The sequence below is a fragment of the Xenopus tropicalis genome, chromosome 8 (assembly GCF_000004195.4).
Source record: "Xenopus tropicalis strain Nigerian chromosome 8, UCB_Xtro_10.0, whole genome shotgun sequence".
Classification (NCBI taxonomy): Eukaryota; Metazoa; Chordata; class Amphibia; order Anura; family Pipidae; genus Xenopus; species Xenopus tropicalis.
In genome coordinates this window covers 21,262,977-21,279,221 of record NC_030684.2, presented here as the reverse complement: position 1 = coordinate 21,279,221, position 16,245 = coordinate 21,262,977, and the positions used below count along the sequence as shown (strand labels likewise).

Below are 16,245 nucleotides of genomic sequence, written 5' to 3'. Positions count from 1 at the left end.
GGTTGGTCGGGAGAGGTAGTTACTCTGATACTTCCAGGCTGCTCTGTAGCCTAATTGCCCTTATATTGTCCCTGTTTGTCCCCTGTATGAAAATGGCCCTACTTGTGAATACAAGTAGGGCCATTTCCCATTCTACTGTAAGTGACCAAGCGCTTCTGTGTGTTACAGGGCCCGGCAGCAGGCGTCTGTCATGCAAAGGATACTGGGAGTTGTAGTTTCCTGCCAATGGGGGAGTAGCCTATACGTAGAGCTTTGTAGTTTCAGTGTCTCTACATCCCAGAAACTGAGCAGCCTGCAGCCATGCGTCTGAATAAACTGCTCAGAAACCATCATGGTTGCAGGTTTAATAAGTGTTCAGCTTTATAGGGGAAAGGGGGCAACTGTATTGCAATACACTAAAATATATCTCAGTCCAATATGGTTGTATAAATAAAAGGTGTGTATTATATATTACTCATTATACAGGTATGGGATCCCTTGTCCGGAAACCTGTTATCCAGAAAGTTCCGAATTATGGAAAGGCCATCTGCCATAGACTCCATTATAAGCAAATAATTCCAAGTTTTAAAAATGATTTTCTTTTACTCTGTAATAATAAAACAGTACCTGTAATTGATCCCAACTAAGTTATAATTACCCCTTATTGGGGGCAGAACAGCCCTATTGGGTTTATTTCATGGTTAAATGATTCCCTTTTCTCTGTAATAATAAAACAGTACCTGTACTTGATCCCAACTAAGATATAATTACCCCTTATTGGGGGCAGAACAGCCCTATTGGGTTTATTTAATGGGGATGTTCTTTTTTCCCATAAAAACAATCAGAGCACCAGAGGCCCCCCCTTTAGAGGAACAGAACTTTCATTTGAAGCAGCCTAGGGGGGTCCCCAATGTGGGGCCTTTCTGGTACTGGGGGCCTTGGGCAAATGCCATCTGTACTGGGAAGCTACCACTGGCCCCAGCAGGGCATTTGGCTCTAAGGCTGCCTATCACTTCTGTAATATGAGCCATAACATTACATGTATGGATTCCGTGTGCAGCAGGTACTTGGGGTTTCCAGTCTCGGGGCCCCGTCTCAAGCTTTGGGGGACAACAAAACTTTCACTAGATTCATCAAAGGGTTCATGGAGGATGATAATGTGTGGGGGCAACAGTGAGAGTGAGGGGCAGGGTGGGGATGTACAGGAGTTTGGTGGAGGGATAAGGATCATGGCTCCCAGCACAGAGTTTTGTAAAGGTTTAAAAACCCAGAGAAACCATTTTTAAACCCAATTCTGCCAATTCCTACTAGAAGTCCCAACCTATTTGGGGGGGGGGGTTTACTGCCGTGTCCATTCTGGCCCGTTACTGCCGCAGGGCCCCTAACAGCACCATAGTTTATCCCTCAGTTCCTTGGGGATAGGGATGAAGGGATTTAGGCAGCAGAGGGCTGTTCATTTGCCGGTCTCTGGCTGCTCAGGGTCAGTAATACAATATATAATCACTTTATGGCAGGGAATGTAGAATTTCCTCTTTAGTTATAAACTGCTGTGCTGGCAGGCCTGCCTTGAGGAATCATGGGGTCCCATACGATTTAGCTAGCAGGCCCCTCACACCCTGGGTACTCCAGCTATTGCTCCGCCTTTTTTCTGTGTCCCCTGGGACCCCAAATAAATAAAATGGCTTATTAATCAAATACCATGCTTACTGTGCCCCATAATGTATTAACTAGAGAACACACTAACCCTCTGCCTGTGAGATCCTGCCCCCCTGCCTCAGGGCCTCTGATTGAACTGCCCCAATGTCTCACTGCAATGGCAATCCTGCCTGCTATCTACTGCCCCCTAGAGGAACTAGATAGCAGGTAATGGTAAACAACAATTTTGATTTGTTATGGTGGTGCAAGAAATACTCTCCCATTGGCTGCAGGTTGCTCGTTTGTGTACAAGTGTGTATGAGTGTGTATATGTGTGTTTATGGGTGTGTATGTGTATGTATGGGTGTGTGTATGGGTGTGTATATGTGTATATGGGTGTGTGTGGGTGTGTATATGTGTGTGGGTGTGTATGGGTGTGTATATATGTGTATGGGTGTGTATATGTGTGTATGAGTGTGTATATGTGTGTATGAGTGTGTATTTGTGTGTATGGGTGTGTATATGTGTGTATGAGTGTGTATGTGTGTGTATATGTGTGTATGAGTGTGTATATGTGTGTGTATGAGTGTGTATATGTGTGTATGGGTGTGTATATGTGTGTGTATGGGTGTGTGTGTGTGTATATGTGTGTATGGGTGTGTATATGTATGAGTATGGGTGTGTATATGTGTGTATGAGTGTGTATGTGTGTGTATATGTGTGTATGGGTGTGTATATGTGTGTGTGTGTGTGTATATGTGTGTATGGGTGTGTATATGTATGAGTGTGGGTGTGTATATGTGTGAGTATATGTATGAGTATGGGTGTGTATATGTGTGTATGGGTGTGTATATGTGTGTATGGGTGTGTATATGTGTATATGTATGAGTGTGGGTGTGTGTATGGGTGTGTATATGTATGAGTGTGGGAGTACTTATAGCATCATATAACCCATGTATATAAAGGTTTATGTAAATGCCCTGTAATTTGGGAAGGTCTTTAATGAACCTTTTAGAATTAAACCCTTTTGAACCTCTGCCAACACCACCTTTATCCTGCATTGGCCTCATACCTGCCCCCATGTTACCCTCTCCCTTTGCTGGGTGGAGCTGCCATACCACTTGCCTCTTCCATGTTTCATTGACACCAGGAAAGTAGAGCGATTTATATAAAGAGACCCAGAATGATCCAGTGAATGAACACTCAGATGTAGCAGCAATATGGCAATTTACACTAATATGTCAGATGTGAGTGTGTTGCACAGTGTGAGCTTAATGCAGTTGGTCTGTTTAATAGGAAAATAAATCATGAACACAACCATAATTCTAAATGGGTTTATTTCTCATTATTGTAAGTCTAATATCCCCGTGACTCAAACAGGGGTATCCAATGGTGTCTGAACTTTTATGTTACCCCTCGGCAAGTCAGGGGTACGGGAATGATGGAAATGTTCAGCTGGAGGGGTGCAGCACTGATACACTGGGGGGGGGGCATTAAGGGAAATAATGGCAGAAATGGAGGAAATCACTGGGTGGGACTCTGGGCAGCACTTGGGGTATCAGTCTTGGGTTTGTACTTATTCTAATATAAATGTCATTATGGGAGAGTTGGGGTTGGTGGGAGGAATGGGGGAGCAGGGAGACTGCAAACCTCTCGGGATAAATACACAGAAGGATAGAAAGGGATTTGGTACCAGATTCCTTCATATTCTTATTTCTCTCTGTAAGTTACACTGTATGTAAGTGTCAGGGCTAAAGGGTATAGAGATACAAGTCTCAGAGCTGCCCTATTCCCAGCTTCCAACTGTCACTGCCATAAGTCTGATGGCTGCCAGTTGGTACCTGCCTGGGAGAGACCACGGGCTGAAGTAAGGGAGACAGTAATGACTGTGTCTTTTGGTTGCTAGGGTCCCACTTACTTTAGCAACATATACATGTGTGGCAAACTTGCAGCCAATCACAGTAGGAACTAGAAAGGGAAGTTTGAGAACAAACTTCATGTTGGGTTGAAAAACATGAAGTCACTGATTGGGCTCCGCCCACTTTTTCTAACCTTGGACCCACAGTTATACAGTAAAACCAACTGTGCAAAGTTTGGGGACCCTGGTTTTAATAGTGTCTGAATGGCAGCAACTTAAATTTCCCCACTGAAAGTCAACGACATCTGATTGGCGGTTGGTGACTCCACCCCCTTTTTCTAACCTGGAACTGCAGTTACCCAGTGACTAACTCTGCGAAGTTTAGGGGCCCTGGGATTTATAGTTAAAGAACGGCAGCAATTAAAATTTAAACCAATAAAAGTCAATAGGTGAATTGTGATTGGTGGTTGGTGGCTCCGCCCACTTTTTTCTAACTTTGAATGGCAAATACCCAGTGACTAACTCTGGAAACTTTAACAACCCTGGAATTAATATTTAAATAATGGCATCAGTTTAAATATAAACCAATGAAATCTAATGGGTGGAAATGGATTGGCTGTTGGTGGCTCCTCCCACTTGTTTGGGAACCCTGACATAAATAGTGTGAGCAAAGCAACATTTTAAATATAAACCAAAAAACTTTTCAAAACTAAAATTGCAGTCCCCTAGTGACCAACTGTGAAAACTGTGGGGACCCTGGTGTTAATACTGTGAGACTGTCAGCAGGCTGGATTTCCCCTTTGAAAGTCAATAGGTAAAATCTGATTGGCTGTTGGTGGCTCTGCCCACTTTTTTTTACCTTGAACCGCAGTCACCTGGAGCCTAACCCTGCAAAGTTTGGGGACCCCAGTGTTATTAGTGTGAGACTGGCAGCAGGTTGGATTTCTGCCAAGTCAATAGGTAAAATCTGATTGGCTGTTCACATCTCCGCCCACTTTTGGGCATCCAATAATCATCCTATTTTCATTCAGGCTGAGCCCATGACTGTGTGATTCAAGTTTGGGGGGTCTGGCCTCACAGCTGTAAGATTGGCAACAGTTTCAATTTCCCCATAAAATTCAATTATTAAAATTTGATTGGCTGTTGTTGGCCCCTCCCACTTTGGGGTCATCCAACAAATGTTGCTGCTTCATTCGGGGCAACCCCATGATTATGTTATTCAAGTTTGGGGGGTGCAGCTTCAAAGCTGTAAGTGTGGCAGCAGTTTGAATATCTTCCCTGTCAAAGACAATGGGAAAATTGGGGGGTTCGGAGCGGCGCCACAAAAAGACGGGGGGGCCGGATCGCTTAGAAAAGCACAAGCAACCTGCTCCGCTATAGGGCGAAGAAGTGTGGGGAGTTTGGGTGTTGTACCCCTAAACCTGTAGGAGGAGTAGCATTTAGAAAATGGGGGGCGCTAAGAATAAGAAGAAGCGGAAGAATAAGCTAAAGTCGAAGAACAGTCTGTTGGGGTCAACAAAAGTCATAGCACCCCATTCCGAATAAGCCGCATGGTTTGACACCTCATTCATGGGTCTACGACAGATGGTGGTTAATTGCCGCCTGCTGGCAACTCCTATAACTTTCACTGGCCTACGTGTCCCAGCATCCCCTATCAGAGCTGCAGTCTGTAGCCCTATAACTGTCACTGGCCTATGTGTCCCAGCATCCCCTATCAGAGCTGCAGTCTGTAGTCCTATAACTGTCACTGGCCTACGTGTCCCAGCATCCCCTATCAGAGCTGCAGTCTGTAGTCCTATAACTGTCACTGGCCTACGTGTCCCAGCATCCCCTATCAGAGCTGCAGCCTGTAGTCCTATAACTGTCACTGGCCTACATGTCCCAGCATCCCCTATCAGAGCTGCAGCCTGTAGCCCTATAACTGTCACTGGCCTACATGTCCCAGCATCCGCTATCAGAGCTGCAGCCTGTAGCCCTATAACTGTCACTGGCCTACATGTCCCAGCATCCGCTATCAGAGCTGCAGCCTGTAGTCCTATAACTGTCACTGGCCTACATGTCCCAGCATCCCCTATCAGAGCTGCAGCCTGTAGCCCTATAACTGTCACTGGCCTACATGTCCCAGCATCCGCTATCAGAGCTGCAGCCTGTAGCCCTATAACTGTCACTGGCCTACATGTCCCAGCATCCGCTATCAGAGCTGCAGCCTGTAGCCCTATAACTGTCACTGGCCTACATGTCCCAGCATCCGCTATCAGAGCTGCAGCCTGTAGTCCTATAACTGTCACTGGCCTACGTGTCCCAGCATCTCCTATCAGAGCTGCAGCCTGTAGTCCTATAACTGTCACTGGCCTACGTGTCCCAGCATCCCCTATCAGAGCTGCAGCCTGTAGTCCTACAACTGTCACTGGACTACATGTCCCAGCATCCCCTATCAGAGCTGCAGCCTGTAGTCCTATAACTGTCACTGGCCTACATATCCCAGCATCTCCTATCAGAGCTGCAGTCTGTAGTCCTATAACTGTCACTGGCCTACGTGTCCCAGCATCCCCTATCAGAGCTGCAGCCTGTAGTCCTATAACTGTCACTGGCCTACGTGTCCCAGCATCCCCTATCAGAGCTGCAGCCTGTAGTCCTACAACTGTCACTGGACTACATGTCCCAGCATCCCCTATCAGAGCTGCAGCCTGTAGTCCTATAACTGTCACTGGCCTACGTGTCCCAGCATCCCCTATCAGAGCTGCAGCCTGTAGTCCTATAACTGTCACTGGCCTACATATCCCAGCATCCCCTATCAGAGCTGCAGCCTGTAGTCCTATAACTGTCACTGGCCTACATATCCCAGCATCCCCTATCAGAGCTGCAGCCTGTAGCCCTATAACTGTCACTGGCCTACGTGTCCCAGCATCCCCTATCAGAGCTCCAGTCTGTAGTCCTATAACTGTCACTGGCCTACGTTTCCCAGCATCCCCTATAAGAGCTGCAGCCTGTAGTCCTATAACTGTCACTGGCCTACGTGTTCCAGCATCCGCTATCAGAGCTGCAGCCTGTAGCCCTATAACTGTCACTGGCCTACGTGTCCCAGCATTCCCTATCAGAGCTGCAGTCTGTAGTCCTATAACTGTCACTGGCCTACATGTCCCAGCATCCCCTATCAGAGCTGCAGCCTGTAGTCCTATAACTGTCACTGGCGTACATGTCCCAGCATCCCCTATCAGAGCTGCAGCCTGTAGTCCTATAACTGTCACTGGCCTACATGTCCCAGCATCCCCTATCAGAGCTGCAGCCTGTAGTCCTATAACTGTCACTGGCCTACATGTCCCAGCATCCCCTATCAGATCTGCAGTCTGTGTCCCTTGCCATCTGGTTGTCAGCGCCCCATTCATAGGCGGAGGGTGACTTTTTTGTTTGGGGGGGCTAAATATGGGCCCGTACACAGACTGACCTACAGCTAATGTGACACTTAGTGGATTCGCTGCTGGTGTAAAAAATTAACCTCCCAACTACCTCTTGCCATTCCCACTGACTCCCAGGGATACTGTACAAAAGTGCGGGTGGGGGTGCTTTTTTTAACCATAAAATGCTTAGGATGTAAAAGCATTCATTTTATACATTTGTGTTTGTGATCAGTTAGCTTCAAGGGGTAGTTCACCTTTAAATTAACTTTTAATATGATGTAGACATTGATATCCTGAGACAAGTTGCAATAGGTCCTCTTTTATTTTTAATGGTTTTTCGGTTATTTAGCTTATTGTTCAGCAGCTCTCCATTTGGTATTTCAGCAGCTATCTGGTTGCTAGGGTCTTATTTACCAGGTAGTGGTTTAAACAAGAGATGAGAATATGAATAGTTAAGGGGCCTGCATGGAAAAGTAAAACTGTAGCTTCACAGAGCAATACTTTTTGGTCAGTGACCCTCATTTGAAAGCTGGAAAGAGGCAGAAGCGAAAGGCAAATTATTCAAAAACTATAATTAACTTGGAAGACCAATTGCAAAGTTGCTAGGAATAGGCCATTTAATAACATACTACAAGTTAACTTAAAAGTGAACTTCCCCTTTAGATGGGTTTAAGTTAGCTTTATAGAGAGAGAGGCAGCAGGTACTGACATCCCATGCACGTTATATACAGTGAGACGCAGTCTCTATATACAAAACCAGCACATTACCGTATTTTTCGCCATATAAGGCGCTCCGGAATATAAGACACACCCAATTTTAAAGGAGGAAAATCTAGAAAAGATTCTGAACCAAATCAATTGAGTAACCTGAAGCTCTTGAATCACCATCTATATTTCCCCCAAAATAAATCAGTTCTAAATCACCAACAGCTTAAGATCGTACACTAAACTCCCCTCCCAATGCAGTCCCCATGCTCCTCACATACAATGCGTGTAAACTATATACTACTACTATATACTCACATATAGGTGCCACAACAAGTTCCCTGTGCTCCTTATTTTCCCCTAAGCGGGAAGCCGTGCGCCCGTCCATCCACGGGGGGTGTGTGTTCTTGGGTGTTGTAGTATATAGTTGCGAGCGCGCCGGACTGACAGGCGCCTACAGTCCCCGGAGCATGCTGCCGTATTGACTCACATATAGGTGCCCTGTTCCCCGTGCTCCTCATATTCCCCAGAGCGAAGCCGTGCGCATGCGCGCCTGTGCACCTGCCGGCGGGTACACGGGCGCGCGTGCGCACGGCTTCGCTCTGGGGAATATGAGGAGCACGGGGAACAGGGCACCTATATGTGAGTCAATATTTGTCGTATTTGTCATATAAGACGCACCAACTTTTCCCCCCCAGTTTTGGGGAAGAAAAAGTGCGTCTTATACGGCGAAAAATACGGTATATGCAGTGAAACGCAGTCTTTATATACAAAACCAGCACATTATATGCAGTGAGACACAGTCTTTACATACAAAACCAGCACATTATATGCCATGAGGAGCAGTGGGCACTGATGGCAGATATTCAGGCCCTGGCACTATAACACTGGCACTGATACACAGCATTGGCTCCACTGTAACTAACTAGAAATGAAAAAAACAATGACAAAAGTAAAAGAAATATAGAAAGTGCAAATAACAAATATATAAAAGCACAATGAGCTTTGTCAGGGGGAAAAAGTTAACTTACCCTCCATCTGTTAGGGTAGGGGATATTATAGATGTCAGGTGACAAAAAACAATTTAATTTCAGCTACTGGGTCAGTCTTTAGAACATATACAGTATAGTACTTGTGTACAGTACCTGTGTATAGTGCCTGTGGGATTAAAACTGCAGCAAAAGTTCAAAGTTGGTTCTTGGGTAAAGTTTACAGCCTGCAGATTCTTCTTTTTTTTGTCTTCAATTCAAATTGCAAAATCTCCCGATCCCTGTCTGCATCTGCGCCTTGATTGGTCAATTTTACTGCCTGTCAAGAAAGCTGTGCTCTGATTGGAGAATCCACAAGAAGAAAGATCCAATCAGAGCACAGTTGATTTCTGCAGAACCCGGGGAAGATTTGCAGGACAGTGCAGCAAGGGAGCCAGGTTTTAAGGTGCCAAAGCAGGTTTGGGGAGGCTTAGCCTCCCCAAGCCTTATTGAAAATCCGCCTATGGCCCCATTTACCTTAGTACCATTTAGTGAGGTGATCCAGCAGCCAATTACAGTTGGGCTACTGTGATTGGCTGTAACCCATACAGCTAATCTGTACCATACAGACACTCACACAGGGGATACAGTTAAGCAGCCCCATCATTCCCAACCCATTGGCCTTTATATTCCATGAAATCCAAATAAGTGCCTGTAACCCTCCCCTTGCTTTCTATGGGATCCCCTCTATTTGGGAGCTGCCATTCTTGCTACTCCCCCTATGTGCAGATTGGTACCCCCGGCCCATGTATTGGTACATTCTGTATAACAGTCAGGCTCTTAGTATCTCTTGCTAGTAATGATGGCATCACATGGGCTGGAGCAAGGGATTGTGGGAGTTCTAGTAACAGAGCTCGAAATTACAGGCCGTCTCTCATAGACTCCATTATAAGAAAATAATTCAAATTTTTAAAAATGATTCCCTTTTCTCTGTAATAATAAAACAGTACCTGTACTTGATCCCAACTAAGATATAATTACCCCTTATTGGGGGCAGAACAGCCCTATTGGGTTTAATTACAGTTGAAATAATTTTTGTAGCAGACTTAGGTAGGAGATCCCAATTACAGAAAGACCGCTTATCTGGAAAACCCCAGATCCCGAGCATTCTGGATAATAGATCCTATACCTGTACATATACATACTGTATTAGCTCAATATAAACAGCACAATAATGCCCTGTATTGTTGTTATTTATATTATACATCCATATATCAATATCAACTGCCCCAATAACCTTACCCCCTACCATTATTAGTATCAGTATTACAGCCCCCCCAGTGCCCATAACTCCTGTCAGTAATCGCATTGCTTGAGCCATTGTGATGTCACAGTGCAGGCAGCTGTATTGTGATGTCACAATGCAGAAAGCTGAGGTTGTTGCTAAGCAGCCTGGGATCGGCACATTCTTTCTTACGCGAGCAAGGTGAGTGGAGCTCCGGTTACATAGGGGGGACATTATGGAAATAAAGGTTTAGGGACAGATTTATCAGTGTAACAAGTGGGGGAAGGATACACCCCGCGCAACTGTATTTAATTCCCTACTACAGAGTGTAACATAGTGGGGGGGATATTTATTATAGAGAGCAATTTGGGAATAAGCCATATTTAAAAAGCTTTTCATGACATTCGCACTGTGAATAAAAATTCGCTATTACGTTTGTACATTAAATGCGCCAGTCGCGTCCGGCTTTATACATATAAACAGGGGCGGGGCAAATATGTTCCCTGTGCCAATCATTTCCATTGTAAGATCCCCAGGGGGAGGGGCCAATATAAATACAATACAGTATATACTATACATACAGTTTCCATTTCCCTATGGGGATTTATCACCCTACCAATTCTAATATATTTTATTGGATTCCACACCGTGTTTTCTTCCTTTTATTTATCTATATTGGTCGTCTTTTATCATTCGTAAATAGTATTATTTTTTTTTTAAATTCAGAGGTTTACCCCTTATGTAATAAAAGCCACTAAGCACTGTTTGCAGTAACTCATAGCAACCAATACATTGTTTTGGCTTTGTGACCAGTAAATGCTGCTGATTGGTTGCTATGGGTTGCTATGGGGAAACGTAATTATGTTGGTTAGCGCCCCCCATTTTCTAAACGCTACTCCTCCTATAACTTTAGGGGTACAACACCCAAACTCCCCACACTTCTTCGCCTTATAGCAGAGCAGTTTGCTTGTGTTTTTCTAAGCGATCCCGCCCCCCGCCTTTTTGTGGCGCCGCTCCGAACCCCCCAATTTTCCCATTGACTTTGACAGGGAAGATTTTCAAACTGCTGCCAATCTTACAGCTTTGAAGCTGCACCCCCCAAACTTGAATCGCATAGTCATGGGGTCAGCTTGAATGAAAAGATGATATATGTTGGATGCCCAAAAGTGGGCAGGGCTATGAACATCCAATCAGATTTTATCTATTAACTTTCAATGGGGAAATCCAACCTGCTGCCATTCTCACAGTATTAACCCCGGGGTCCCCAAACTCTTCACAGTTGGTCACTAGGGGATTGCAGTTTTATCTGTAGAAAAAGGGGGCGCAGCCACCAACAGCCAATCCGATTTCACCTATTGAATTTTGTTGGCTTAATTCCAGGGTTCCCATTGGGTGACTATGTATTCACGGTTACAAAAAGCCGACAGCCAATCACATCTCATTCAGTGGCTTCACCTGTTTTTCAAACCGACATTAAAACACTATTAAAGAAAAGGGTTTGGTACAAGGCTCAAAAGTGGGGCCAAACTGTTTAATGTCTCTATATAAATAATAAAATATAAATAAAAGCAACCAATCGGATTACTACCGTTTGCACCAATGATGTTTCTCTCTCTCCGCAGAATGGCAGCGAAAATGGCGAGGCGCATACTTCGAAAAGTATTTTGTTGCCTCCCACTTTTTAGAAAAGTAAGGGCCTTTGTTTGACTCTAATATCTCTGATTTGGGTTTGCGAATAAAAGTTACCGATTTCCCAACGCGATCGTAACGATCTCTCAAGTAACGATTTATAATCCGACTTTATTCTCTTTGTTTTCAGAAACGAATTGTGAAAGATAAAGAAGTTGTTATTCTGGTAAGGAGGGAACTGCCAAGCAAATATATTGTACCCATCCCAGTTTGCATTTCAGTATAATATCAAATACTTGGCTCTTTATTTCTATTAAATAAACTCTTTTCTTTATGTGAAACAGGTTCAACCAGAAGAACAACAACATCAACCCACTGAAACAATCTGCGAGGTAAGCAAAACGGAGAAGCTGCAAATATCTCTTTCCTCTTCTGTCTTCTTTCCTATCTATCTATCTATCTATCTATCTATCTATCTATCTATCTATCTATCCTCTATCTATCCATCTATCATCTATCCTCTATCTATCTTCTATCAATCTAACTATCTCTCTATCATCTATCTATCTATCTCTCTATCATCTATCTATCTCTCTATCATCTATCCTCTATCTATCTTCTATCTATCTAACTATCTCTCTATCATCTATCTATCTATCTCTCTATCATCTATCATCTATCTATCTCTCTATCATCTATCATCTATCTATCCTCTATCTATCATCTATCTATCTATCTATCTCTCTATCATCTATCCTCTATCTATCTTCTATCTATCTATCTATCTATCTATCTCTCTATCATCTATCTATCTATCTATCTATCTATCTATCCTTTATCTATCTATCTCCCTATCTATCATCTATCTCTCTATCTCTCTATCTTTCTATCTATCTATCTATCTATCTATCTATCTCCCTATCTATCTATCTATCTATCTATCTATCTCTCTATCATCTATCTATCTCTCTATCATCTATCCTCTATCTATCTTCTATCTATCTAACAATCTCTCTATCATCTATCTATCTCTCTATCATCTATCATCTATCTATCTCTCTATCATCTATCTATCTATCCTCTATCTATCATCTATCTATCTATCTATCTAACTATCTATCTATCTATCTATCTATCTATCATCTATCCTCTATCTATCTTCTATCTATCTTCTATCTATCTATCTATCTATCTATCTATCTCTCTATCATCTATCTATCTATCTATCTATCTATCTATCTATCTATCCTTTATCTATCTATCTCCCTATCTATCATCTATTTCTCTATCTTTCTATCTATCTATCTATCTATCTCCCTATCTATCATCTATCTCTCTATCTATCTACCTACCTATCTATCATCTATCTCTCTATCTATCTATCATCCATCGCTCTATCTATCTATCTGCCCACCTGTCTCTTTCCTCTTCTTCCCTTTGGACACAGACAGGCGCATACACAGTAAAGGGAAAAAGCAGCTTTTCATGTGTAATTGGCTTTTACCCTACTGCGCCTGTACCTGCCAGTGTATGTAGGCTCCCATAGTTGTACTGCCCCCCTACATTATATATATCCGCTTTGCACCCCTATACTGGCACACACAGTCGGCTCTAGCCATGTGCCCTGCCACATACAATTAATAATCCATTTTAAATACAGATTAATGCAACTGCCAAACCCATAAGGTCACTAGAAATAGTTTTGAGCTTTTCCAGCAAAGAGCCGAGTTGATCTCCCTGATCTCATTATTCTCTTTTCTCTTAACCAGCAACCAGTTCCACCTACTGGGAATGTTGTCTCTCAAGTAAGTAGCGAGAAATAAATTGTTTACAACTGATAAAAATATGAAGTAAAGTTGCTTGTTTTTGTATTATGAAAGATAAATACCGTATAGAGGCCTGATATCTCTGTCTCTTACGCAGGACAACCCGGAGCAGATTGTGGGACTTGGAGATAACACCTTCCAAGTAAGTGGGAAAGGCAATAGTGGAAAGTAACTGGTTATTTTGCCCTTTATCAAATACATCATTACAGTAGTGAATGAGTTAATCACACTTTTTTTAATTCTTTAACCAGGAACAAACAGAAGATGAAACTGGCGCGGATATTCACCAGGTAAGTTAAAATAGACAAAAAAAAAGTTCTTTAAAAAACCTTCCTTTGTATAAAGAATAATTTCTCTTTGGCTAAATAGGAGTATTCACCTGAGCCATCTGACTTTTCCAAATTCACATTTATTGATCTAACAAAGTTATCTATCTATCTATCTATCTATCTATCTATCTATCTATCTATCGCAACTGCCAAACCCATAAGGTCACAAGAAATAGGTTTTAGCTTTTCCAGCAAAGAGCCGAGTTGATCTCCCTGATCTCATTATTCTCTTTTTTTCCTGAACCAGGAACCAGTTGCACCTACTGGTAATGTTGTCGCTCAAGTAAGTCGCAAGAAATACATAATATAAAACTGATAAAAATATGAACTAAAGTTGCTTGTTTTTGTATCATGAAAGATACGTTAAATACCGTATAGAGGGGTGAGGCCTGATATCTCTGTCTCTTACGCAGGAACCCCCAGAGCAGAACAGACAACAAACTTACATCTTTGATGAAGAACCTGAAGAATTTCATGGTTCTAATGAATCAGAGGAAGAGGTAGAAAATGACGTAAGTGGAAAATAACTAAATCAGCAACAAATATAATAAGAATAATCCCGATATTGAATGACTTTGAATGTAAAATGTGTTTTTGTGTAATTGTATTTGTCTTTTTCTCTTAACAAGGAGGAACCTGATGAAGAACCTGAAGAATTTCATGGTTCTAATGAATCAGAGGAAGAGCTAGATTATGACGTAAGTGGAAAAGAACTAAATCTGCAACAAATATAATAAGAAAATCCCGATATTGATTGACTTTGAATGTAAAATGTGTTTTTGTGTAATTGTTTTTGTCTTTTTCTCTTACCAAGGAGGAACCTGATGAAGAACCTGAAGAATTTCATGGTTCTAATGAATCAGAGGAAGAGCTAGATTATGACGTAAGTGGAAAAGAACTAAATCTGCAACAAATATATTAAAAAAAATCCCGATATTGATTGACTTTGAATGTAAAATGTGTTTTTGTGTAATTGTATTTGTCTTTTTCTCTTAACAAGGAGGAACCTGATGAAGAACCTGAAGAATTTCATGGTTCTAATGAATCAGAGGAAGAGTTAGATTATGACGTAAGTGGAAAAGAACTAAATCTGCAACAAATATATTAAGAAAATCCCGATATTCATTGACTTTGAACGTAAAATGTGTTTTTGTGTAATTGTATTTGTCTTTTTCTCTTAACAAGGAGGAACCTGATGAAGAACCTGAAGAATTTTATGGTTCTAATGAATCAGAGGAAGAGTTAGATTATGACGTAAGTGGAAAAGAACTAAATCTGCAACAAATATATTAAGAAAATCCCGATATTGATTGACTTTGAACGTAAAATGTGTTTTTGTGTAATTGTTTTTGTCTTTTTCTCTTACCAAGGAGGAATCTGATGAAGAAGAACTTGTTTATGAAGAAATTTATGAAGAAGTTTATGAAGAACTGTATGAAGAAGTTTATGGTTCTTATGAATTAGAGGAAGACTGTGACGTAAGTGGAAAAGAACTGAATCAGCAACAAATATAATAAGAAAATCCCGATAAAGAATGCCTTTGAATGTAAAATGTGTTTTTGTGTAATTGTATTTGTCTTTTTCTCTTAACAAGGAGGAACCTGAGGAAGTAGAACTGTATGAAGAATTTTATGGTTCTTATGAATTAGAGGAAGAGGTCGATTATGACGTAAGTGGAAAAGAACTAAATCTGCAACAAATATAATAAGAAAATCCCGATATTGATTGACTTTGAATGTAAAATGTGTTTTTGTGTAATTGTATTTGTCTTTTTCTCTTAACAAGGAGGAATCTGATGAAGAACTTGTTTATGAAGAAGTTTATGAAGAAGTTTATGAAGAAGTTTATGAAGAAGAAGAAGTTTATGGTTCTGAGGAGGAAGACTATGGCGTAAGTTGAAAAGAACTAAATCTGCAACAAATGTAATAAGAAAATCCCTTAGGATTTTCAATCAGACTCTTTTAACAAGGAAGCTCAAGGGGAAATAACGGCCAAGTGGCTGTGATGATGGCCACATTTGAGATTTCAGGATTTTTGGGGATTTAAAAAATTCAAATGCTAATAAATCTGCCCCTCAGGGTGCTTTTAGGGCATTTTAATATCCAGGTGTAGGTGTTTAATTACTAGGAGTAATTACTACATAAATGTGGAGATATGCTAAATGGCTAGCTGAAATTACACCTATTATCTCACATTCATTTGTAGTTTCCTAGAATTGACTTTGTTAAACCAAAGATCTGCTCCGTAGCTAATATTATAACATTCTTCCCTTAGGTGCAAAACAACTGCATAAGACGAGTTATTAGAGACTAAGACCAACAATCTGCCCAAAGGAATTTCTATGATAGAATATTAACAGATCCAATGAAGAACGTATAAGCGCCAAAAAGGAATCTACCCCAGGCAGGATCTGTTACCAACCTGAAACTTGGCTCCTTCGATATGTTCCCAAAAGAAAAGGGAAGGGATGGAAAGGGTTGGGAACATCTGGAGCCAAAATGCATCTACTTAATGCTATGAACCAGTTGTGTTCAGAGAGGAGTTCCAGTGACAACTCTCAAACACTTATCTGCCTGATATTTTTGGATGTATATGTACTGTACATGTATATTATATTTTGCTTGAGAAAATGT

At 41.8% G+C, this 16,245-nt stretch overlaps 1 long non-coding RNA gene across 1 annotated transcript; it reads left to right on the top strand.

Annotated features, from left to right (window-relative positions):
- Window positions 1–11,448: 11,448 nt before the first annotated feature.
- Window positions 11,449–11,842, top strand: LOC116406933. The gene is made up of 3 exons (XR_004219895.1): window positions 11,449–11,517; window positions 11,648–11,683; window positions 11,802–11,842. It is a non-coding gene; the product is annotated as an uncharacterized LOC116406933 (long non-coding RNA).
- Window positions 11,843–16,245: the final 4,403 nt, after the last annotated feature.